Source organism: Peromyscus eremicus, chromosome 1 (genome assembly GCF_949786415.1).
Source record: "Peromyscus eremicus chromosome 1, PerEre_H2_v1, whole genome shotgun sequence".
In the NCBI taxonomy this organism is placed as follows: domain Eukaryota; kingdom Metazoa; phylum Chordata; class Mammalia; order Rodentia; family Cricetidae; genus Peromyscus; species Peromyscus eremicus.
The window spans coordinates 86,244,809-86,270,804 of record NC_081416.1 but is presented as its reverse complement, the minus strand read 5'-3'; the positions used below and the strand labels follow the sequence as shown (position 1 = coordinate 86,270,804).

Below are 25,996 nucleotides of genomic sequence, written 5' to 3'. Positions count from 1 at the left end.
AATGGATAATCACAGCGAATCACATCATGAAAGGGTGACTGGTGCAGTCCTTCAGCTCTGAGTGTGATTCATAATACAAAGGCTGGCTTTATAATCTGAAGAGCACATACCCAGAACGCATCTCATGGCTCTCACATGCCCACAGGTGGCTATAGGGACTCCTGTAAACTGCAGCACAAACCTCACAGCATTCCAGCACACAGGGAGCTCCTGTGGTTTCACAGATGCCTTCTCCACTACCACCTCACCATCGGTGTAGATGCCAAACCCATAGATGCCCCCAGTGATGCTTCTGTCTTTCTCTCAGTACGCTCTTCCCCGGGGGCCATCAGACAAACTCGGGTTCAGATCCTAGATCTAACAGCCTGTCTGCAGCCTCTGCTAGGATCCTGCTGGGATCTATGGATTCCTGCCACTGTTGGAGTAAAGTAAAGCCCCTCTGGAGGGATGCCATCAGGGGAAAGGGGTCACCTGGAGTCCATGTGAATAAAAAGCTTAAGAGAAATAGAGGGTTACCAATGCTGCAATCCAATCTCAGCCAGATACCTCCACTCAAGTCTTCTGGGCCTAGAAAGCAAGGTACAGACAGTGGCCCAGCCAGGCTGCATCTGGGCCCTCCCTGGGAGTGAGCTACTAGGTCCAAGCTGAGTGCACTAAAGCTCAGTGGGCAGCTGCTGCCTCCTGAAAGCTCCTGAACCTACTACCCTTGCCACTTCGGATACAGGTCTGAGCCCGAGAAATCTCACACCCAGACTCACTGAGTACCTATATCAGCTCCTCCCCACAAATCATGACACTGAAGAGGAATGAGGCTGACCTTGTGATAAAAGAATTTTAGCTCCAAGAGGTTTATTGGTTTGTGGTTGAACTGATTCTCAAAGTACAAGTTGCTATAGATCAGTTAGGCTTCTCTCAAAGGTCCTATGGATCTGTGTGGTAGAATATAGAATGCTTTTGCATTACATCTAATGGTGTTCATTTTCACCCCTTCAATGAAGTATGTTGAATACGATATTCTTTAGTTTTGAATCAGATTGCTTTTACAGGCACTCACTGTAATGATAGTTAATAATATATCATGGACTATCTTAAGTACTAATATTTACTCCTTTGCATCTTAAAACATCCCTAAGAAGTAAGTACAATTTTGAAGATAAGGAGATGGAACTCTGAGGAGACTGACAATGTTCACACCACTGAGTTTCCTTAACCCCCAAGCTAACTCTCCAGCACTGTACAGGTCAGAAAGCAAACGTGTGCCTGCCCATGAGCTCTGGCCTTTGGAACACTTGACTAAGAACTGGTTTTCCACATCATCTTGCCACAGAGTGCAATAGAGACTCAGGGAAGAATATTTTAAGCTTTAGGGTCAAGAAGAGATTCAGAGCTTCAGTATTTTCATTACCTCACTCTAAAACGAATATCTATACAATAGCCTTCAAGTTGAAATGATTACTGTCCTTAAAAAGCACTTAAATGTCTATATCTGAAGAAAGTTAAATAGACCCAGTGCTGCTTAAAGGTTACATGTCACTCTCTATGTAATAAAACACCATCTGAGAGATAACTGACCACACTGGCCTTGGACCTAGCTAACACACACAGAAAGAAGGGCATCCACTTAGAAAGACATTAAGGCACATAATGAGAGATGGGGAGACATTAAAAGTGAAGGGAGGCAGATGTTTCTATCTAGATCAGTGAAGTTCCACCACGAAACACAATAAATGTCAGAGACAGCAGCCTTCAAGGAATGGTCTTAGCAGGAGCAGAATCCTAACAGGTACACAAGAGGCCATCGATTGAAAGGAACCATCCAACTGGTTCAAAGGGAAAGTCATTGGAGATTTCTGCATGTGGAAGTGACACTGAGAGAAATGCAGATCGTCCCTCGTGTTAGCTGAACTAGTTCACATCGGACCCATGGCCTCACTTTGTAAAGACTTTATCACAGCTGACATCAAACCCCAGCATAGAAACATACAAAGCTGAGACTGTGGCTCTGGATATGAGCACTGCAGTTAATGTCAGCCAGGTCATGTTCAGGGAAGACTGCTTGACTAACCACACTGGTGAGATTCCACAACACATACAACGTCTAAGTACCCTGATTATCCCACCTGTTCGCTTAATCACCTTGGCTCATGTGCCTTTTAGAACAGCTTTGTTAGAAGCAGACACGCCACAAAGATCTCAAGCTAGGACATCTATGCCTACCGTGGTTTTGCTACTCAATGGCTGCTTGATCGTGAGGAGGGCATTTTCCTCCTCAATTTTAATTTATTTTTATATAAAACAAATATTATAACATCTACTTCTAAAGTAATTGTTAACTTTAAGTGATAAAATAATGACAAATGTCTACTGAGAACCTACAACTCTTATTATCTCTTGTGGTGATATATTGTGTACCCTAATAAAGTTTGTCTGAAGATCAAAGAACAGAACAAGTCACTAGATTAAACATAGAGGCCAGGCAGTGGTGGCACACACCTTTAATCCTAGCACTTGGGAGACAGAGATCAGTCTGGTTCTCTGTGAGTTCAAAGCCACCCTGGACTACATGAGATTGACTCAGTCTAGGAGAGAAACAGAGCCAGACAGTAGTGGCACACACCTTTAATCCCAGTACTTGGGAAGCACACACACCTTTAATGGTTGAGTGGAGAAAGGTATATAAGGCACAAGGAGACAGGAACTAGAAGCCTTTTTGGCTGAGGAAGCTCATTTGGCTAGAGGCCTATCGGCTGAGGCTTTTTCAGGCTGAGGAGTTGGTGAGGTGAGAGGTGGTGGCTGTGACTTGTTCCTTTGTCTTTCTGATCTTCAGGCAAGCCTTATTAGTGTACACAATATATCACCATAATACCTGTTTCTTCAAGTATATCTGTTCATTCAAAGTTCCCAGGAACTATAATATTAGTGCTATTGTGAACCTCATCCTATGAAAGGACCCAGAAATACGCATGGTGCATAGCAACTTCTGGCAGTAATACTTGATACTTGTCCACTCCTTTACTCAATACTGCAACCATGGCAATAAGTAGGTCCTGAAGAGAAAAAGGAAAAAGACTGAAGTCTGTTAATCTACAATAAATTAAAAAAAAAAAAAACTAGTGGGAGAAAAGTAAACTTTTCATGAAAATAGTAGAGTTTTCTGTTCCTAGAGAACCTTTATCCTTCTCCTCTTGAGTGCAGGTTGCACTTAAGATTCTAGAAGAGGCTAACTAATACACTTCAAAGACAGCCAACTCTCTTGGTGACAGAAACCATACTCAAAGAGCCTGGCAGTGGCCACTGCTGCCTGCCTAGCCAAGTACATGCAATGAATTGATGGCTGTATCCCAACACCCTTCCTGTCTCATCCAGCCCAAGCTCCTTCACAGACACAAGCCTTCATATGCTAAGTCTCCCTTCCAGGGGTACTCCCTAGATACTGGGCTAGAAAGCAAGAGCCCTCCCAGAGCACATCATAGAAATGCATTCTGTCAGAAGCTGTCTGGAGAAGTAGAGTTCTACCGTATTTGTTCATGAGCCCACTAGCATGAGAATCATATACTCAATTCCTAGTATGTGTGGCTTTAAACGGCACTGTGGACACCGTGGTCTAAGACTGGTATGCAGAATAGGAGAGCCCACTAAAAAGCTTTATATAAATGACAATGTCCCAGGAGGGACAGAACCTCCTTTGAGATCACTTACTTCCCAGTCTGACAATAAAAGAATTTATCACTAGAGAGAAACAATACAGCCATCATCACCCAGAGTTTGTTTGCTGAGCTGACATTTCCCAACTGTGTTTTTGTTATGCTAGTAAACCACCTAGAAAGTATACCATTGAGTTAGGTGGAACAGGAGACAAGGAGCAAATGCTGGTGATGATGTTTGCCAAGCAGCCATCCCTGGGTGCCGCCTTTCTCATCTTTTCTAACTTCTACTCTGACTCTAGCTAAACCTAAAGGAGGCTGAGGAAAGAAGCAACAAAGGTCCCCAGACATTCACACTGGTAACCCTCACTTAGACCACCCCCCAAAGCGCTTAACTCTAAAATTCCAAAACCTTCCTTGTCCCTTCACATCAAAAAGGCTGAAATTGAGCCGGGCGGTGGTGGCGCATGTCTTTAATCCCAGCACTCGGGAGGCAGAAGCAGGCGGATCTCTGTGAGTTCGAGGCCAGCCTGGGCTACCAAGTGAGTTCCAGGAAAGGTGCAAAGCTACACAGAGAAACCCTGTCTCAAAAAACCAAAAAAAAAAAAAAAAAAAAAAAAAAAAAAAAAAAAAAAAAGGCTGAAATTATTTGCTATTAAAAAAGGTGTCTATTTGCCTCCTCTCTTATATCAGAGCCCCCAAAAGTGCCATACTACTTCTTCCTGAACTTCAACACAGGTGAATCAGCAACTGCACTTCCTGCTGCTGCCCTGGGTTTCCAAAGGCAGCTGCATTCTCCCGAGAGATGCTATCACAAGAAGACATTAGGATCCCCTTATTTCCCTTTCGGTCACTGCACTCCCCCATCATTCTCACCTACTTTTCCACCCGAGTGGTCTCCTAAGTGGATGTACCATCCTAGGAAAATATGATGTAAAAAACAGGGCTTATATATTTATTTAAAAGGCAGAAAATGACTCCTTATTTAAATTTAAATACTGAATGACACACTGGTCTCTATATCAATCATTAATGCCTCATATCCAATATAAGAAATATTCTGAAAAAAATGGAGCTTAATTTTAGATATTAATATCTAGTGTTCTTATTAAATTAAGTCGGAATAAGTACTCAAGTATTTTAAAAGTTCTTTCCAAAGATACAAGCTAGTGGATAATCCTAATACCATAGCTTTAATGACAAGTTGTGCCACGGTAAGCCGGGGCTCTTTAATGGTTCATTTCAGGATGGATGATGACCCAAGCAGATCTGGCTGAAATTACAAAATTTCCTAATTTTCCTCTTAATTATCAAGAAGACAGTTGGAGATACAGATTTCTATCCTGTGACATTGACAGTGTACCCAGCCCTAGTGTGTTTTGAGATGCTAAATAATGCAAATATGAAGACTTTACAATCTGCAAGATATTTAAAAACTAAGTACATAAATATAAATTTAAATTGTTGCAATTCTTTCCAACAATGTCTTTAAAAATAATACAAAAATTCTGGCCTGGCAGTGGTGGCGCACGCCTTTAATCCCAGCACTTGGGAGGCAGAGCCAGGTGGATCTTCGTGAGTTTGAGGCCAGCCTGGTCTACAGAGTGAGATCCAGTAAAGGCACAAAGCTACACAGAGAAACCCTGTCTCGAAAAACCAAATAATAATAATAATAATAATACAAAAATTCAATTCAGTATTTTACAAATTTTTACCAACTCATTAGAGGCTTAGAAGCCTTTTCTGAGTTCCTTTGTGAAACAACAGGCTACATGTTTGCTCCTGCTACTGCCATCATGAAGACTACAAAAATACACAACAAATAAGGCAACAAAATAAAATCCCTTCCTGTAATTAAAAAATCATAGCTGCTTAATACACCACTCTGGAGTAGCCATTTACCCAGAATGCAATGTGAACAACGTCCTTTGGGGTTGGACAGCAGGTCTGTCACAGACAAGATTAAAAGGCTCATAGAAAACACGGCTGAAATTTTGCACAGATTTATGCCTTGTTTTTCAGATTAGTAAATGAACATATTTCATAGCATGCCTGAGGGCTACTTCTGAATGAACCACTCAAATTTGAGAGAAGATACGATCTTGGCCATAAGTTTTGCCTTTAATAAAAGTAATTTTCAGGGATAACTAGGGAAGTGTAACCACTGGTTAAGCGGTTATCCTGGCTGAAACAAAAGGAAAAAGGATGTGATTATAGACAGCACCACAGGCCCCACTAACTGCGTTGTTTAGAGCCAAACAACTGCCACCAAATGCTTAGTATCAAAATGTAACATCTACCTTTAAAAGCAATCCTGTGAAACAATGAAAACCTTCATAATGCTTCTTCAAGTGAATGGAAAGCACTAGGGAGAATTATTTGCACTGTCCACAGGTCCATCTGCTTAGCTCACAGCAAAGTTTGCAGACTTAAGGAAAAGGAACAGAATCAAAATACTTAACATATTGAATGTGCTGAACTTTCCTGTAATAACAAGAAGTTATGTGTGTCACTAGGTACATAAGTCAGGGAGGGAGATACATGATAGATAGATAGATAGATAGATAGATAGATAGATAGATAGATAGATAGATAGATAGATAGACAGATAGACAGATAGATATTCACACAGGTAGTTAAATAGATAGGATAGATAATAGATAAATTGATGATAAGGTATACAGAAAGATATTCAAGTAAATAATTAGAAACATACATACAAACAATATCTCTTCAAGGTAAAGGTCATGTTTTATCAACAAAGTAAATAAGTGCCAGTTACACATTAATTTGAAAACAGACTTATTGTGTGGTTTGGTCACCAAAATTCTATGACTATTACTTTTAAAAACTCTCATCTGTTCTCAATTTTAAAGTTAACGATGGAATGATGTTCAAAGAGTTTTGATGGATTTTTAGTCTTTATTAAAATACTAAAATGCTATACTTTCATTCCCCATGGCAAAAATAATCAATTGGAAGATGGTGATTTAGCAGTCAAACTTTAAAAAAAAGGAGCCTTTGCATGCTTTTTTGCATAGTATTAAAAAAATTAATATCACAATTTAGAAAGTCTAATTGGTGATGTAACTCTTCCACTGTGTGCATGTGCTTTTCTTGTGCAGAATCACTACTTAAGTGTGACAGCACACACAGAGCACACAGCAGAGTAAAGGAAGCTGAGAACCAGATGCTGAATCACTTCATCATAGTGTGCAGCCAAGACTTTTACAAATAGCAAAACATGTCCTGGGTTAGAGTATGGGAAACCACAGTTAATCTTTGAATATTTACTCCATCTATAGCTTTCCTTTAAACATCTATATAGGGACGTTTTGTAGCATATATTACCACAACATGACATGTCTACAATTTCAAAACTATATGCACATGTACTAGGGAACACGCTCCAAGCATGATTCTGTCAGTTCTCCTGAACTGTACCACTGTCTTGTTGGATCCTCCAGTTGTGCTTAGATTCCTACATTCCTTGGATCTCTGTTACAATCTCTCCTTGAACATCCTAAGTTCTGTCTCTTTGACCTAAACTGCAGGAAGTTTTTCCTCTGCTTACCCCAACCAAGAGGTATGGGTGCCAGCTATGGTGCTCCCGTGCTCGTACACCGGAATGAACATTTTGTTAGTTATCAAGGGTATTTTAAGATACACCAGCAATAGCCTTCGATGAACAGAGGACCCATCTGGGAAATTTTCAGATGACCACATAATTTAATGCCCTTCTTACTACATTTAATAATTATACTTCTTTTTTTTAATTATCTTAATATAAACTTGATAAGCAAGCAAAACTAACATACATATTATTTCAGCTTCTTAAAATATAAAAGCATTGACACAACTATCCTATTATATTGGTATTTAATAACAGGGACTGCTTATGTCCACATCAAAAAGCAAAAAGTATAAGAACACAGACAAGTAAAAGCTGAGCTAAAATGCAAAGCAACTCTAACACACAATATGAAGGTCAGTTCACACATCTGACAGCACTGATGACCTCTCTACATGGCTTTGATGAAGACATGAACACAAATTTCACATCTTACATTTAGCTAAGTACAGACAGTGATTTGGAAAATATGTCATAATCACAACAACTATTTTTTATTCTTCCCTTGTCATATCACACATAAGAATTTGAGTCCCCAAGTTCACTTATTCTATCCAATTTAATCTGGTTATTTACATGCATGTATACACACACACACACACACACACACACACACACACACACTGAAGAAAACAAGCCTATTCCAAAATACCACAAAATTTAAAATACAAAACTATTCTGTAAAATGAACATCCCATAAACCATATAAACCTATACAAATGTACAGCTCAAAGCACCCTTTGGGAATACTATGAAACCCGAAAGGTTCTAACCTCAGAGAGGCTACTAATTTCTGTTAGTAATGCCTTAGAATATTGTAGTAGAGTGCTTGTTGAGCACATACAAGGCTCCGTTGTGACAAAAAAAATAGAAATTAACTATTGTTATACAAGTTTAGGGATGCCAAGATTAAAATTATTTTTAAATCTCAATACATCTACTCTCAACAAAAACTTTAATAGTAAGAAAGAACTACAGCCAGGTGTGGTGACACATGTCTTTAATCCCAGCACTTGGGAGAAGAAGCAAGTGGATCTCTGTGAGTTCAAGGCCAGTTTGGTCAACATAATGAGTTCCAGGACTATGTAGAAAGACCCTGTCCCAAAAGAATACATACATACATACATACATACAGGAGAAAGGACTATAGCTAAGAAATTTTAAGTAGTCAAATTTTCTTTCAGCATATATTTGGGTTTTCCAACTCAAGAGTAAATTTATATATATATTCATTCCTGGGACTCAGTTAGCTAATACTTTACGCTGAATTACCTAAACTTTCTTCAGCCTCCATATTATTTTAATTTATTTTCTTTTTGTTTGAGTTGTTGCTTCTTCAAAAGAAACACAATTAATTTTATATAACTTAGGATGTGTTAAGACTGTCTTCTACAGGTTTCACATCCCTCCTACCATTGGCTCAGCTTCAGAACATTTCTTTATATTGTAGAGGTGGCATCATTTTTTTTTCATATTGCTGTTAATAAACAATGCAAGCGTCCATAAGTCAAAGAAGTGTCAAAGACAAGAGCAGGTAAAGGCCACTAGAAGCTGGGGCCACTGCTTCTGCAGCCTGTGTGACCACCAGTCCTTTCTCAGTCAGCCACTATGTCACAGCCATCTGAGCTGTGAGCTCTCGGTAGCATGTATCATTTGGAGAAATGAGTTGTTAAACACTGAAGAAACTCCAGATCAAAACCAGACGAGAAGCCTGCTGTTCTAGAAAAGGCCTTTAAGAACCAAGAAAACATGAGTTTGCAGATTACAAAACTAACAAAAATGAATTCAGCAGCAGTTTAAACATTCTCAGGAGTAGGAAGATGCTGCTGTTCCTACCACGGTCTCTGTGCATTATCACTGTATAATAATTCCTACTTCTTTACTCTGAGGAAGAATTTATTTTCATGCTACCCTTCAATTCAAAGTTACGGAGGGTCTAGGGAAATGGCTCAGTTGGCAAAGTTCTTGCCATACAACAAGCATGAAGAGCTGAGTTCAACCTCTAGAACACACATCGAGAGCTTGGCATGGTGGTGTGCACTTGAACTCCCTAAACAGGGGAGACAGGCAGACAGATCCCTGGGGCTTTCCAGCCAGCCATGCCAAACAACTGTGCAAGTCCCAGGCTAGTGAAAGACCCTGTCTCAAAACACAAAGCAGACAGCATCTGAGAAAAGACATTAAGGTTGACCTCTGGCCTACACACACACACACACACATACACACACACACACACACACACACACACACACACACACACACACCTGAATACAAGTGCAGACATGCACACACAAACACAACAAAAATATGAAATATGCTAACTTTATTCTTATTAAAGTTAAAACTATTAATATGTAGCACCAGAAACAAAAAAATTCAAACTAATAAACTAATACCCAGATCTGAAACTTTCCAAATAACATTTTCTCTGAAACTATACTTGTCAAATGAATAAAAGGAGCATGTGACAATACAAGATACAAGATTGTATTAATTCATAATCTTGAATCAGTAGGTCATTTACTTTGACAGTGCTTTTTTCTTGGGGTGTGTGTGTGTTGCTGGGAATTGAACTGAATTGGCCTTGTACATGCTAGACAAGCACTCTAATTCTGAGTTATATTCCCAGCCCCAAGTACATTTATTAATAAACCACTTCTTTTAATTTTCATATCTAGCTGACAAAATTGAAGAAAAATCTGAAAGATTTCTTTGTATCTTCAAATATACCCATGATGTTACTGACCACAAAATCCAGCTAAGAAAAAGAAGTGTGATGATTAAGCTAGTGGTCTATGGCCATATCACATTTATGACAGATACGGCCTTTCTAGAAGTCACAAAGATACAGTGAGACTTTCACTATCAGACTCACCAAACAGTAAGTAATGATAGCGAATGTTGCCCCAGTGCTCCCTGAGTACTTCCTCACTCCTATCCCCAACCATCCTTTGTATCACATACCAAAGGCCACCTTGTACTAGAAGCTTTACTCATCATAGGAACTTCTTCTCATATGCATATTTCTACAGTAGTAATTACCACACTGCTCAGAATTACCCATATTCATAGCTCCTCAAGGACTATGCATTTTCAGCTTTGAAATCATGTAATCAAGTGATTCCCAACCTTTCCCATCAAGGACACTTGCATATATTACCCTTCATGAACCCCATATTTCAAACCAGTCACCTATATTATGCAATTGTCAAGTCATTTTCTACTTTTCATTCGTTGAGGACATACAGAGCAAATGTGCAATGCTCCTAACTCATCAGGGCATTGCTCATTTATGTTGGCCATGGGAAACAGAGCAATGGTATCTCTGGAAGTGAACACAAAGATAAAGCAAGTGAGCACTGAGATGGCAAGACAAGAAGGTTAAATAGCCACTCTTTACTGACAGCATGCAAACTTTGCTTGGAATAAATAATATCTTGAAACAAAACCCAAAGAAACATGCATTCACATCACGAAGGCAGGGAGGCAGTGTGACGGTAAGTCTATCTGTCCTACATAATCTATTGAAAAAGACAGTGGATATGAATGCAGTTTAAAAACTGGAGAAATGTATAAAATATTAGAGAATAAAGGCCACTTCTCATGTCAAGGGTCTAGTACTGATCACATAACCACTGTCCATCTATCCTAATGCAGCTATCCAGAAGTAGTCTACACACTTTTGTATCGAGTATCTTAACATTTGATCTTCTCAGCAATTCTATGTGGTAGATTCTATCACTGTTCCATCTTTTAAATTAGTAAATGGTCAGACTCAAAAAGGTTGTGTAACCTTTGCAAGGTCATACAACTAACTAGATAGAGTAAGATATAAAAGGAAAGATTCAAGAAATAAAACTGAAGGTCTGATTCTGGTCTTTTCAGATCTATCATTCAAATGAAAAAAAACCATTTGTTTCCATTTATCCTTAAAATATAAGAAAAAGAAAAAGACTGAAATGTGTATATTGGACAAAAGAACTCTGCAGTGTTGTGAACCATTTATATACATAACCAAATGCAGTTATAAAATATCTTTCATTGCAGGCATACAAAATGTAGAGAGATACTTAATTGATTAGAATAGAGTAAGGATCATCAGTATTATATGGATAGTGACAGATGAAATTACTTTCACAATCTCTTCCTGAATTTAGGATTGGAGTTTCATCAAATGTAAGAGGTTACGAATCAAGACACTACATTTACTCACTTGGGACTCTCCCAAGTCTTCTAGAATCCAGGTGAGTTCTTTCTAGGAAAGAAAAAAATATACATGGATGTTTCTATTTTACAGAAGAGGGAAAAAAGCAAGTTGTGCAACTGTCCAAATGCTACATTTGGTAGTAAACAGTTGGTAGAGCTGGAATGGAAAGCTTAAGCTTCCTGGAACGAATATCAATGTCCTCAGCAGAAGGAAAAGATATTTGAAAAGCAAGGCTTCTGCCTTCAAAGCTGTTCTTTGGGTGCTGAGAACTGAGTACCCAATCACATTTCCCAGTGGTATGTCTGCAGTACTAAAGGAAGCCTTCACAGCCACATGCCAGAATGGGTTCCTTTTTAAACCTATGCTCTTCGTTTAAATTAAAAAAAAAAAAAAGTTGCATTTCTTCTTACATACACTGAGCTTCTTTAGACTTGGCAAGTGAAGCATTTTCAATTTTTTTTGTCCAATTTTAAAGAACTACTTTCCTCAAAGAAGCAGAGACTGTATTTAGAAGGTGAAATCAAAAACAGCACTGAAGTCCCTTTTTGCATTCAGATGAATATATTAAAGACAGACAATTCAATATATCTCTTTACTCTGACTAGAAACAATGAGCTAACAAAGGGGACAGGAATGAAATATCATGTAATGGGTTATCTTGTGACATTTTTGGAGAAAAACAATTAAGAGAACATGAGATAGCATTAAAAGTCTGTATATCATAATATGCACAACAGATGATACATTTATCTTATTCTTATTGTGCCGATTTACATGTGACATCAGTGAAAAGCATCAACTCAATATATGTAAGCAATTTGATCCAAAACAATGAAAACATGGGGAATTCTTACAGGATTCCTATCATATCAGGCCTCCACACCCAGCAATACGTCTGTACAGAGAAAGCATTAAGAGGCTGCATTGACCCTGAGCTTTCTGATGAAATCCGCCAAGTGAGGCATTGCCACAAGAGCCACAGCGGCATGGTCAGAGAGAGAACACACAGAAATACAAATCCAGAAAATCACAGCGCACATTCGAGCTGCTCCCCAGAGATGCAAAACGCCTAAAATAGACACAGCAGCAGAGTACCAATTGTTAGATCCTCCTACTTCACCGTTCCACTCATGACAGGTTTCACTGTATCACAGTCCTGTCCCCAAAAGGTTAAGACATTAATTCAATTCCTTATAAATAAGATCAAACATCTCCCTGTAAATGCAAAGAAAAAACTCTTTAGATAAATAGCAAGATTTCTATAGTTTCAAAGTACTGCTTTTCACTTGGAGTATGAAAGAGAATGTCACCACACATTTTTATGCTACAAAAAAAAAGTGAAACAGAAGATTTCTGAATACTTCTCTAAACATTTTGAAAAGAAATTTCCCCAACATTATATACTATGCAAGTTACTGAAAAGTACTAAATATATTAGCATTGTAAAGCACAAATAACTAGGCAGTTGACTTTTAATGTGGCTTATTAGTTTATAGTGGATTGCAGCATCTCCAATTAACCTCAGAAAATAACTCACATCCTTCCTAAAGATGAAAGTTTTTTGAGTGAATGGTAAAATGAGTGATATATTAGGGGTCTTAGAGGAGCAAGAAGAGATTCTGAATATAAACAAGCCATCATTCTGGTAAAAAGAAATACAAACAACTAGAGTAAAAATAGTTGATGCACAAAAGCCATAATGAGAGGGTAGCTCGAAAAATAACTTCGACTTTGAATGGTTTGGATGAAATACAAATTATCCACAGAAAAGTGTGGACTGGCATAAATGTTTGTACAAAATCATAAGTGTATTTCAAGAAGTATGCAGAGGCACCCGCCTGCATGCTGCACAAGGCCCGGCGATGCTCTAAGTGCCAGTGCAGAGCCCAAACCACTGCATCTTAATTACCATGCAGCCTCAGATATATTGCCTTTGATATGGAAATGTTCTTGTTCTCTCATCTTCACATATGGTCTCATGCACAGAAATCTTTATCTGATTCATAAAAAATAAAGTAGAATCCAATCTCAACACCTGACCTCAGTGCTTAGAAGTTTTGACTAAGCGTGGTGTCACTATAAAAAGAATGGCTAATATTGGTGCAAAGTTAGATATTTTGAGCAATGATATGAAGGATTTGCAGTTAAGAATTGAATCAATACTGCTTCTCTGAGATTTTAGGGTTTCATGTTCCCTTTTTTTAGACTATCACAGATTTGAAGAAACATCAGCACCCTGTTTTGGAGGTGAGAGCCTGGAGGAGAATTAAATGATATTCCATTTCTCAGTCTCTATCCACAGTCTCCAATTGATATTTATATCCAAACTATGACAATCAGATACTAAATACTTGAAAAGCTCCATCCATACCATAATGCAAATTTTGAGCTATTTCCAGTTTGACTAAATGTCTAAACAAAATAATTAGCTGAAAGCTTTACCCTCTTCCACAGAACAAGGAAAATAAAAACATCCTTCCTAAGAATGAATAATGAATATATAATGAGAGGACGGTGAGAATCTCTGATACTTCTCACCAAACAATTAGTGCTCAGCTAACAATTGAAGAAATTAAGCAACAAGGCCATATCATCCATTTAAAAAGTGCATGTGTCTAGTAAAAATTGTTTTCATATACTCCCAAGCACTGTTTTTTTTTTTTTAACTAGACTATTTTCACATTTGGGACATAATCACAAGGAAATGCAGAATCAGGTTGAAGACATGACATGTAGCTTTTATCTAGCATCTTACATCTCCCTGTTCAAAAAAAGAAAGAAAGAAAGAAAGAAAGAAAGAAAGAAAGAAAGAAAGAAAGAAAGAAAGAAAGAAAGGAAAGAAAAGAAAGAAAGAAAGAAAGAATCATATTCATAAGCAAGTTTCACTCCAAACCCAAAAACAGTCCATTTCTTCTTCTGAAAAGGCAGTGAGTGCTTATTTTGTTCAATATAGCAAGTTTCTGTAGTAATACCTGCCCTCATTAAACCTCATATATCCACATAACTTGGTCAATCTGAAATAGCCTAGATTAATTTTTAAAAATATATATAGTAACGTGACCCATTTAACCTCATGACAGCAGATAATACATCCCATCTGCAAATCATCTTACATTAAGTTATCTGTGTTTTATCATTTCTAGTACCTGTCTGTGCCTGATATGGTACACTCAGACACATTAGCTTGGGAATGTTTTACTTGACTTCAAATACATCAATTTATATATATATATATATATATATATATATATATATATATATATACATGTGTATATGTATATATGTATATATATGTATATATATATATATCCCAAACTATGTTTAAGCAAATAGTTCTCATTTAAAACCAAATTACAATTTCATAAAATGCTGGTTTTAAGTAGTAGAGATATATAGATGATATACATATAGCTATATGAACTATCTCACTAGTAAAGAAATTATTTTTAAAATTTGGAGATAAGCAAACTAACCAATCTGAAAAGACAAAAAAATACTAAAAGCATTAAAGCCAGTGTATCATCTTATTCACAAGAAACACCATTCCTTCTAATACCTACTATATTAATTGAAAGAGAATTATATAAAACATTACAGATTTATGATATTTAAGATAGATATGTGTAGCAATTTGATCAGTGACTTAAAACCCAATATCTCCTAAAACAGGACAAATAGAAACTGATATAAAACCTCAATAATGCCACCAAAATTTATCATTTATGTGTTTAAAGTTATGTACTTTGAAGCTTTATAAAAAGGAAGATTTGCTGGCATGTTGACATGTTGTAAATCTTTGCTTTTCCCTTATAAAGAAAAATATCTGTTGTTTTCTGCCGCTACTGAGAAGATGCTTGATAGACAATATTCTTACTACATATCACTCCATCTAAGACTAATGCTGAATGCATTACAGATTCAGCTTAAGGCACAGACACATGATAACTGCTTGATAAGTAGTCTTTCAACATTTGTTGTTACAATATATTGTTGAGTGTTGTAGTTATGTAATATATTACAGAATATATAATACCTCATAATTCTAAAAAAGCTCAAATTTTTGCATTTTTAAAAAGCACATATCCACTAAGAGAACATTTCTTTTTATCACTTCAAACATAACAAATAAAAGCAACAATGAAGCAGATAAACAATAAACAAAAATCTCCTCATCCTGCCTTGATAATAAATGTGGAAGGGCAGGGGGGGAAGGTGTTAGCAGCTTGCCTGAGGAGTGCATACATAGTCTCTTCCTGGTGCCAGGTCCTGGTTACTAGCCGTCTTTGGCCATAATCTAGATCCAATGACTGTAGTGCACATTTGCTTTCAAAATGTGAAACAGTGTCTGGTGGCTTGTTCCTTTTTCTTAAGAACAGTAGTAATATCTCCTTATGAGGTTTCTCAAATATTTAGAAGAAATCTACATGTCTTTTTGCCTATGCACATGCTCACATGTGTATGTGTACTCAACAAAGACGCTCTGGAAAGTGCATAGAGAGTACATTCATGGGCTAAGAGAACTAAAAATTCAGTTATAACCTTGTTTCTACTATTAGAAAATACTGCACTGGTTCAATCAAAAGCAAGTGAAACTTAATAAGCCATGGCCCTACTTCCCACCCTGGAAAGAACTTTTGATGCTGAGAAAGCTAACTCTGTCCCACTAACTTACGGAAGGTTTTGGGAAATGTTTTGTTCATTTGTTTTGAAATAAAGAGAACCTTCCCAGTAGCATGTCTGAGAGGCCTAGAAACAAGGAAGGAAGCAAACTGATGCCAGTGCCTAATGCTGAGTGCTGAATCCCACAGCGACTGCACAGGGTGACAGAGGGATGGCAGAAGGAAGGTCATGTTGGAGGCTGCACAGTCTGGTCTGCATCAAATAGCAACCTTAGAGCTGACCTCAGGCTAGGATGAGGAAGCTGAGCAAGAAATTCCAGCACCCATCTGAGCAGACAGAAGGGATGAGGCAGTGCTCCAAAACCCCAGGAATGAACAGGAATGAGGAAGGAGCCAACAGATCTTCCCAGCTCCCCAACAGGTTCACCAGCAGCCCCAAGAAGCTAGGCGTGAATGAGAAGCAGAAGCTACAATCAGGGCACCGACACTAAATTATTGTGAGAGACCTGTGAGAGTGGAGGAAGCAGGTAGACAAGTGAGCAGTTCTGAAGTCCCTTCCCAAGCCAGGACACACAGTGCCAAGTCTGGCTGTTCCCAATAGATGAGTGTACACAGAGGGGTCCTCACAGACTCCCCAGTGCAGCAAGTCGAGAAGGGTATGGCCAGATTGTCTCTGCATTCCCCTTCCCCATCTAGCCTGCAACCTGGTGCCGATATTGAGCGCCCTCTCCTAACCAGTATTTCTCCCTCAGCCGAAAACTTGTAGAAGCAGAAAAGGCAAAAATCAAAAGCGAGGCTTCATGGTCAGTCTTCCTTGCCAGGGCCTCCCCGGGCTGTCTTGGCCGGTTCGGCTTCCCTTGGGAATCCTGTAATCCAGAACTGAACTGAGCTGTTCAAGACAGCCAAGCCCGTGCCTATGGGCCTTGGGGATGAGGTGCTGAGTGCGCAGGCTAATTATACATGTGGCATTTGGGCAGCCGACTGTCCAGTTGACACCTTACCTTATGAGGAAGCGTCCACCCCAGCAACTGTTCAAAACAAAATGCCATCTCGGGATCAGCTTCGCCTGCTCTGGGCCGGTTCAGGGTTGCCTTTCCTACCGCCTCTTGCACTTAGCACAAGAATGTGGCCTAGGGAGGCCAGTCGCAGGCAGTCAGGCCCGCCAGGGTTGGGGGGACAGGCGGGGCGGGCCTTGCCAGGTGTCCGTCCTGTCCCCCCTCACTGTGGCCCAGCTCGGGAACCTAACCACTTGACCTTTTTATTCACCAAACCCACCTTCTAGAAATAGACTGGGCGGGGCTGTGTCTGTTCTCGGGACCAGGGGGAAAACCCGGACATGTGACTACAAAGGACAGAAGAGAGGAGACCCTGGTGGGCGGGGGAAGGGGCACTCTCTCCACTGGGTTTCTGGCTGGGCGGTTCCGCCAGGGCCAAAAGCCAAGCCACTGGAGTGTGCGCTGGAGCCCAGCGTCCAGGACAGAGGAGTCACCCGTACTCCTTCACCGACAGTGAGGCTGGAGGTCGGGAGCCTAGTCCAGTGTGCCGCCGGGACAGCTTCGGACTATCCTGAGACTGAAACTTGCAGTGCGGCCCTTACAGGAGGCGACACACAGAAGCAGCCCAGAAGAGCCCATCTTGCTAACTGCTAGCCCTGCCAGCCCTGTAGATGAGTTATTTTAGACCCCAAATAGGAGCGGAAGTCAGTAACTGGTCATTCACACAAACAAGCATATTCAAACTTGGTCAGAATCAGACAAGCTTAAATAAAACTCAAAATACGCCGGCAACGACCACCTTTTATCTGTCCGAACACACCAATTCTCTCTTTTTATCTTAAAGCTGCGCGGACCCGGAGCTAATCAGTCCTCCGCAGAGCCCGGCCGTTCCTTTGCCGCAGTTCAACCCCAGCAGTCTTTGCACAAGCCTGGGTCCTTCTACGCACTGCCCTTTAAGGGAGAAAGCCGAAAGCAGCTCCCCCGGGGCAGGCGGGCCTCCGCAGCACCGCCTCCCACCCAGGGCCCAGCCGGTGCTGTGGACCTAGCCGGCCGGCAGCAGACAGGGCAGCGGGCAGCAGACCGGGCAGAGAGCCTAGAGGGACGAAGGTGGCGGGCCAGCCTCTGAGACGCGGGTGCCGGCAGAAGCGCCCAGGACCTGGAGGCCGAACCCGCGCGAGCCTTACGGGGCTGCCCCTCGCCCACGCCGCCAGCGGTCCAGCCTGCGCAGCCTTAGTGCTGAGCAAAGAGGACCACCGTTGGGTTGCTGACTGCCTTGGAGCTCGGTTTGTTTATTGCTGAGAAGATCATAAAAAAGTAAAGTGCAATAATGGAGGGAGCGAGGGGAACTGGAACTCGAGCGTCCTGGGAAAGTCGTGGGCAGCCGCGGTGGGCGAGGGCTAGGAGGGAGCGCGCGGCTTCTGGCCACCCGGGTTTTCTTTAGGCGCTCCTCCGGGTAAACTTCACCACCGCACTAAGCGCTGGGGAGATCCTGCAGTCCGGCCCAACCTAGGCCAGCGTCAACCCCACAACTAGCCAACGGTCCCAAACCGAAATGGGGGGGGGGGGGGAGAAGCCCAGCGGGACCTCCCGTCCCCTGCGCCCCAGCTTGGCTGACACTGACGCCTCTTAGAACTGCAGCGGCTCAGTCACACGGCGAATCAACCCGACACTTTTCAAGAAAACAAAATACTCATTCGCTAAGAAAACTTACTTCGCATTTAGTCTCTATTTGGGGGGGTGCGGTTTAGGTCGGCTCTAAAGGAAGCCCGTTTTGTCCAGGTTGGATATTGTCTACTTATGGATCAGCCCTTGGGTAAGGGTTTAATTTATGGCTTATGCATTCTTTTAAGGTCGATTTACATGACCTCCGGCTACAACTGAGACTGCCGAGGAGGGCACTCTAGTCGTCAGTCGGCCAAACCCACAATTACAACAGCCCTCCCCCGTCTCCTGTGGCTCTAACTCCCCTGGCAAGCTGACTGTTCTCTCTCTCTCTCTCTCTCTCTCTCTCTCTCTCTCTCTCTCTCTCTCTCCCTCCCTCCCTCCCTCCCTCCCTCCCTCTCGTTTCTTCTTTCTTTTTTATGACTTTACTTTTTAATATTATGAATAAGATTAGATATCACTTTGAAAGTTTCGTTAAAACTTTCTCAAAACCCAAACAAGCATGCCGCGATGAGAAATCCAGTGTTCACAAAGCCCTCAAGATGTTGCCCTCTTGTGGGCACCAAGAGCATTACCACCCAAGAGCCCCATCTGAACCTTAAGCTGCAAGAGAGGAAGAGCAAGAGAAAGAGGAGGTGGGGGTAGGAAGAGAGAGGAAAGGGGAGAGGGAGGGAGGGGGAGGGGGGAGAGAGGAGGAAGAGAGGGAGGGAGGGAGATAGGAGAGAGAGAGAGAGAGAGAGAGAGAGAGAGAGAGAGAGAGAGAGAGAGAGAGAGAGAGAGAGAGAGAGAGAGAGAACTAAACAACACAGGCAGGCACACCAACTTCTTCCATCCCACACTTGTGCGAACTTCCATGAAATACCTACCTCAAACTTTACGGAGACTTAACAATTCATTCTCTAAGCCACCTGACTTCTTTTTCATTTCATTCCCACTTCTATAAATTAGAGTATCTACTTGGGGAAACGAAGGTGGAAGAATTAGGTGGGCCAAGAGGGCAGACAGATTTCCGGACGAATACTTGCGATGGCGATAACAGTTCTGCTGTCAAAGGTGGCTTTGGTTGTCTCTCCCTGCCCTTTTGCCTCGGTGTCCTACGCTCAGTTATCTGAGGCTACAACATGTGTTTTCTTGGAGTGATTTGGGGAAGGGGGGCAAGAAAACCAGAAACCCGCCTCGCAGATCTGTCACCGACTCTGGAGTAGGACACAAGTCTCCGAGAGAGGCAGGCATCCTAAGGATCGGCGTGTCCACCGCAAGCGAGCAGCGCCGGGCCCCTTTCTCTACCTCGGCTCGCCAGCCCGCCCGCCCTCCCGCGAGCGCCCTCCTCCTAGTCCCCTCCCGGCAAGCCAAGGCTCTGCCAAGGGCTCCGCTCGCCTGCCTCGCGTCCCTCCACTGTCCCACCCCAGCCGCCGTCCCCACTCGGAGAAACTAACCCCAGAGGTGCCGGGAAAGGCAGGAGTGGGGGGCGCTGGGGGCTCCGGTCCCCTGCCCCCTCCGGCGCCCCAACAGGTAGCTCTCACTGCTGCTCTCTCACACTGCCTCCCTCGCTCTCTTAAGTCGCTCGCTCCGTCCCGGTTACCTGGGCGGGCTCCAGGATGGTACCTCACGGGAGGGCTCCTTGTGCGCTGCGCCGCGGGAGTAAAAGGCATTAAAGAAAAAGGGAAAGATACAAATTTTAAAAATTAAAGAAAGGGGAGTCGGTGCTAGGTCAATTAGCTGAGCCTGGGGAGCAAGGGAGCAGGTCCCCAGCGCTGCTGCCCCGGCCCGCCGCCCGTTAACTCAAGTCTGCGGGGGTGTCCTGCCCCGGCCTAGGGGGGAGCGCTGAGCGCACAAGTTTGCTGCCGGGGTGCCAGGAGGTGCACGCGGAGCCGGGTGACAGGGGGCTTCCCCCCTTGAAACAAGTGAAGGCGATGGTTAGTGCTGTCAATCTTGGCAATCAGTGTGAGCGGCCATGTCGTAAGTATTCAAAGCATTTCCCGTCGTGCAACATCAGAAAGTGAGTGGCCAGGGCATTGATCTGAGCGAGGGAGAGGAGGCAGGGCTCCCCTCCCAGACAACACAGGCAAGATGAGACAAGAGGCGAAGGAGGCAGCAAGCCAGGCGGGGCGGCTGGGAGGGAGGGGGAAGGGCTGGGGAAGAAGAAGGAGGGGAGAGCAGGAGGCAGAGGCAAGAGCAAGCCTCCCTGAGAGGAGGGCAGAGAGACGGCGCGAGCAGAGACTGGAATTGGACGCGCCGAGGGACGCAGAGTGGAGCACCCACTGCAAGGGGAAAGCAGAGGGCGATTCCGGGCAAGAGGGGACAAGGGACAAGAACTAGATAGAGGAGAGGCAGTCTGAAAAGAAAGGACCCAGAGGGCAATGCTGGGGCTGCTAGTGAAGGAACCAAGAAAAAGGTCAAGTGAAGCCGGAGAAAGGTAGGCAACTCTGGAGAAAAAGCGGAGCAAGGGAGAAGTGAGGAAGTCAAACTGGAGGAAAGCAAGGAAGACCACTTGAGTTTCGGAAAAGTTAAACGACTGGAGGTTTAAAAATACCGTGAGACTGAACTAGACGGGTAACAGTGAGAAGTGGGAGAAACACAGGAGGAGAACATGGTTGAAGTGGGCCAGGGAGGAGAAAAGTGACTTTGGGGGTAAATTCTAGAGATGAGAGAGAAGTAGTCAGCAGAATGGAGAGAAAAAGATTCAGGAAACCTTCAATTAGTAGAACCTCGGTAAATGAGAAGAAAAATTAAAGAATAAAAGAGAATTTGAAAGAAAAAGAAATTGGCACACAAATCCCTAAAGTTGTGGGTAGCCTTGTCCTAGAGGCCATATGATTGATGGAGTTCACGGAATAAATTTTCTATAAAAAGATATGTACAAACACCACAGACAGCTTTATACCTGTATAACAATAAATAAAATGGCCAAACATCTATCCTATGGATGAGCCTTATTTCATGGAACTGAGTGGGTGATACATGTTCATTATCTGAACCTTGCAAAGACAGACTTGGAATCTCAGGTGACTGAGCTGGAGCTTGGAGAAGATGGAGCATTTCAAGTCAACCAGAATAGCATATAAAATTGCATAGTCAGATATAGACAATTCTCTAATAAAAGGCACCTCTCCCCAATAAAAGCCCTGCACATGTTCAAGATCCCCTTTGAGCCATGTGTAGGGCAGGGTAATGGTGTGAAGGATACAGAATGGCCTAAATGAGTAGAACTTTATCTCAAGTTAGAGACAGCTGGGGGTCCAGAAAAGGAGGGAACATTGTTGGTGCCATACCATAGTTGAGACGGAAAAAGAAAAAGAGGTAAGTGAGAAAACTATCTGTGACCTTATTGTGGAGCTGACAAGAGGCAGTGTGTAAAAAGTGAGGTTGGCTTGCCTCAAACCAGGCCCAGAAAAAAACCTGAGGTCAGTGGAGACCTACATGAGGAATAAAAGCTAGGAGAGAGGCTCTGGCTAACCAACATACCTGCAGAGACTTGAAAGGCTTCTACTTTGTAGAAACTGACAAAAGAGGGCTCCTTTGAGGTGCCTCCTAAAGAAAGATGCTGAAATAAGGCAGAGAAGGAACAGGAACGATAACCAACCTAGGGAAGACCTCCCACAGACAGGAGCAAGGAGAAAGGGAAGAGCCTCATCTTTGTTAACCAGGCAACGGGAGGAACCGGCTCCTTACTGTACACTTGATGTTAGTTAGCTTCCATATGAACTCCAGACAAGAGAGAAAGGATGGGATAAAGGTACAGATCACACCTACTCTATGGGAAACACAATGTTTGAGGGTTTGGAGTTTAGGACTATATGTTAAAATGACTTGAAGGTGGGTTGGGAGGAAAATAGTCCTAGGCAAGAAATTTGGAGATTTCCATTGCTCACACTGCCTCCAAGCACTGGAACTGGAGATCCATGAGGAGTAATCTCCAGTGCCTAGCAGGCCAGATTCTTATTTGACCGGGTTCCCCAAAACGCTGGACCATCTTAGACCTGACACACAAGAGGAAAGGCCAAACCCGCCCTCCCATTTGTGTCTGAGCTAGGTTCCACCTGGCATACCTCTGAATTCCTGAGCCTGGAACTCTTCAGCTGGGGCGAGGGCTGGGGGAGGGGGTGCAGAGACCCTCTCCAAATCCTACGGGTCAAACTAAATGACCTGCCCTAAAAGCCTACAAAGAAAAGAAGCACCAAGTTAGATCTCAAAGACCAGTTCGCAGGGAAGAGCCACCAAACAGATGAGCCTTCGCCTAAGCAAACAGGGGAGCCACTGGGTTCCTCCAAAACGCTGAGACAGGTTGGACTTTCTCAACACCAGCGCACTGGTCTTTTTAAAACACAGAGTACTCGGCACTCTGGGAGACAGACCCAGCCGACTAGAAAGCAGGCCGCTAGGTTGGCGGGAGGCAAGAAGAAAAAGGAAATGTTACCAAGATTTCTGTGATTCAAGACCCTAGTGCCTTCTGAAAAAGCGCTCAGGGGTCCTCTTCAGATTTCAGTTCATAAACTAGTACCAAAGCAGATGGCTGAGGGATAGGCAACTGGAGCAGGTGACAATATTGGGCCCCAAAAGAAGGAAACTAAACTTTGGGGTCTGAGTGTCACAATCCAGACTGCACTGAGTGACATGTGGCCCGGGGGAAGTAGGGGTGTGTGCTTGCTTCCTCCAAAGCCTGGGGTACCAGCTGTACTACGCAAGTGAGTGAGGCAGAGAGCCAGGCATCCGCTGATGTGGTGGGCTTTCCACCTGGTCCGCACCGCCTGCGGATTCCAAGAAGTCTATGAAGGGCACCCGACATCGCATTCAGATCCTGGAACACACTAGCTCACTTCCCCTGGGGGCCGGAGCCAGCTCGACACGAACCCAGGCGGTGAAATGCGGGAACTGAGGGAGGGAAAAAGGGGCCAGCGGGTGAGGCTGACTTACCTGCCTGCTGGGGTTGCAGCCTGGGCGCCCGCTGTGTTTGTGTCCCTGTGCACCTCGACCAACCAAAAGCAACTCGGCTTTGCTAAGTTTGGCCTCGCACCTCCAAGAGAAGAGGCACGAACTGGCAGAGACAAGGCGCGCACGGTTCCTGGAGAGAGAGGTTCCCCCTGAACTTGGGAAGGGCAACGCAATTAATCCTGCTTCAGAAGTTAATATTTAAAACACCCACGCAAAAAACCATAACAGCCGTTAAAACCTCGAATTCCCCCTTTGAAAGGCTCCCTTACACCAGCCGGAGGATCATTCACCTACATGACTTCATCTTAAGGTGGCCAACTTCTGGAAGGAAAGGCTTCATAGCTACTGTGTAAACAGGACAAATATGTCACTCACTCCAAAACACCAAGGAGAACTTTTAACAAAACGAAGAATACGTGAACGAGTGTAAAAGGCAAGAGGGAAGAAGTTGAAAAACTTTAATTACAGCGTGGAGAAAACTTTTCGCCACTGGTTTCCTTAAACCGGGATAACAAACACCCCAATGCTCCAGCAGCCCGTGGCACTTCATTTAAGTTTGGGAGAAGCAGATAACATCAACTCCCAAATAACAGTGCCCTTGGGACAGTACCTCAAAGAGATCGGAACTCCTGTTTCAACAACAAAAGCAACTGTGAATAATATTCTTCATCCTTTAAGATGTCATTTTGCAGAAGGACAAGGCACTGCCCGGACTTTAAACGATGGAGGGTAACATTACATTTCATTTGAACCTGCGAGTCATCCAGTTGAGAAAAACACAGCCATAGTTACAGTAGCAGCAGAGCACCGTCACAAAGAAGGTAGGGAAAGTGGTAAAAATGCATGAACTTCTGTTTTCAAAGAAAAATAAAGATAAATAAAAAGTAACTTTTATAGACATGCCTTTCCTAGCTCAGGAAAGTTAATTTCCCAGTGTGCTTTGGCTGTCAAAGGTGCAAAGCCAAGGCGAGGGAGTGCGTGGCTGGAATCTGCATGCTGATAAGAGAAGGGTGATGTACTTACAGTGACAGAGGGCAGGCTGCGGGAGAAAAGCTGTTTGTGTTAGCCTGCGAGTTACCCAGGGCTGCAGTGAGAGCCGAAGGGAGGAGGCGTGGGAGTGCCCGTCTGCGTACACCTTCACCGCGTCTCATTACATCTGCCAGCCTCTCTCTCCCTCTCTCTTTCATTTCCACATTCCCTTTGTTCCTGAAAAAAAAATCTACACGTCACATCAGAGTCCCCAGATGCAGTCTACACCAAAGAAAAAAATGAATAATTCAATCAAACTGTGCATAGTCTCTAAGGCAATAAATCTATCGCACTTAAAGAAACGAAGGGTAATTACTATCACAGAATTAGAATAAGGCCAAAGACCAGCGATGTTGCTGAGTCTCTGGATTAACTCCACAGTCAAATAAAGTTTTATTTATTTAATCATTTTTTACATCTCGAACGGAAAGTCAGACAAAGATTTTTTTAACTTATTTCAGAGCTATTCGCGTCTTTTGAAACACGTTCTAGAAGGTGGGGGAGGGTACCGGAGAGTCTACCTTGTTCAAACGCTCCCAAAGACATCAGCTGCACACCCGGCACTGACACCAACCAAGACAATGCGTGCCGGGGAGCCTGTCCAGAGCCGGTTTCTCCCACTCCACCCTCCTCCGCTCTCCTTTCAATAGTGGAGCGTCCTCCGCTAGCCACCACTGCGACTCTGCACCAGGGCAGCTGCAATCTGAGAGCCTTACCTGCGGCAGTGCGAAGACCCAAAAGAAACCGTCTTTCGCTGCCACCAACACCCCGTGCCATTCCTACGCACCCCTCCAAAGTCCTGTAACCATCTATTTCTTCCATCTGCCCACGAGAAACTGTAAACCGGATTTCCCCCCCGCCACGACTGAATGGAAGCTCTATACGGAACTGACTTCTGGATATGCCCTAGGTTGAGTTAAAGCGATGTCTGGAAAGAAAAAGAAGGGGAGGAAAGTAGGAGGGGGCAGCTCAAGCCCTGTCCAAGTTAGTCAGAAGGCGGTGTTAGGCGGGAAGCGCCTACGGAAGAAACAGCTGGACTACACACTGGCCATACAGATCGCAGTTCTAGGAACCGTGTCCTTCGTCCCAGAGGTAAGACTGTATGACTGTCGCATGCTTATTCTTTTCACTGTCTGTGTCTCTCTTCCCCACCCACAACTACTCCTACCCCTCGGGTCGGCCTGCGTGCATCCTGGAGAAGGACTCCAGCGCTGTGAAGAGCTGTATTTTCCGGACCCACTCATAAATTGTGGTTGTCACTGAACAGAGATCTGCAA

At 43.1% G+C, this 25,996-nt stretch overlaps 1 protein-coding gene across 1 annotated transcript in view; it reads right to left on the bottom strand.

The window, feature by feature from the left end:
* Positions 1-25,996, bottom strand: part of Sox6 (SRY-box transcription factor 6) — a 507,780-nt gene that overhangs the window by 430,841 nt on the left and 50,943 nt on the right. Inside the window, exon 3 of the mRNA XM_059259600.1 lies at positions 24,714-24,896. The gene's annotated coding sequence lies outside the window, so the exon portion shown is untranslated. The remainder of the gene's footprint in view (positions 1-24,713; positions 24,897-25,996) is intronic.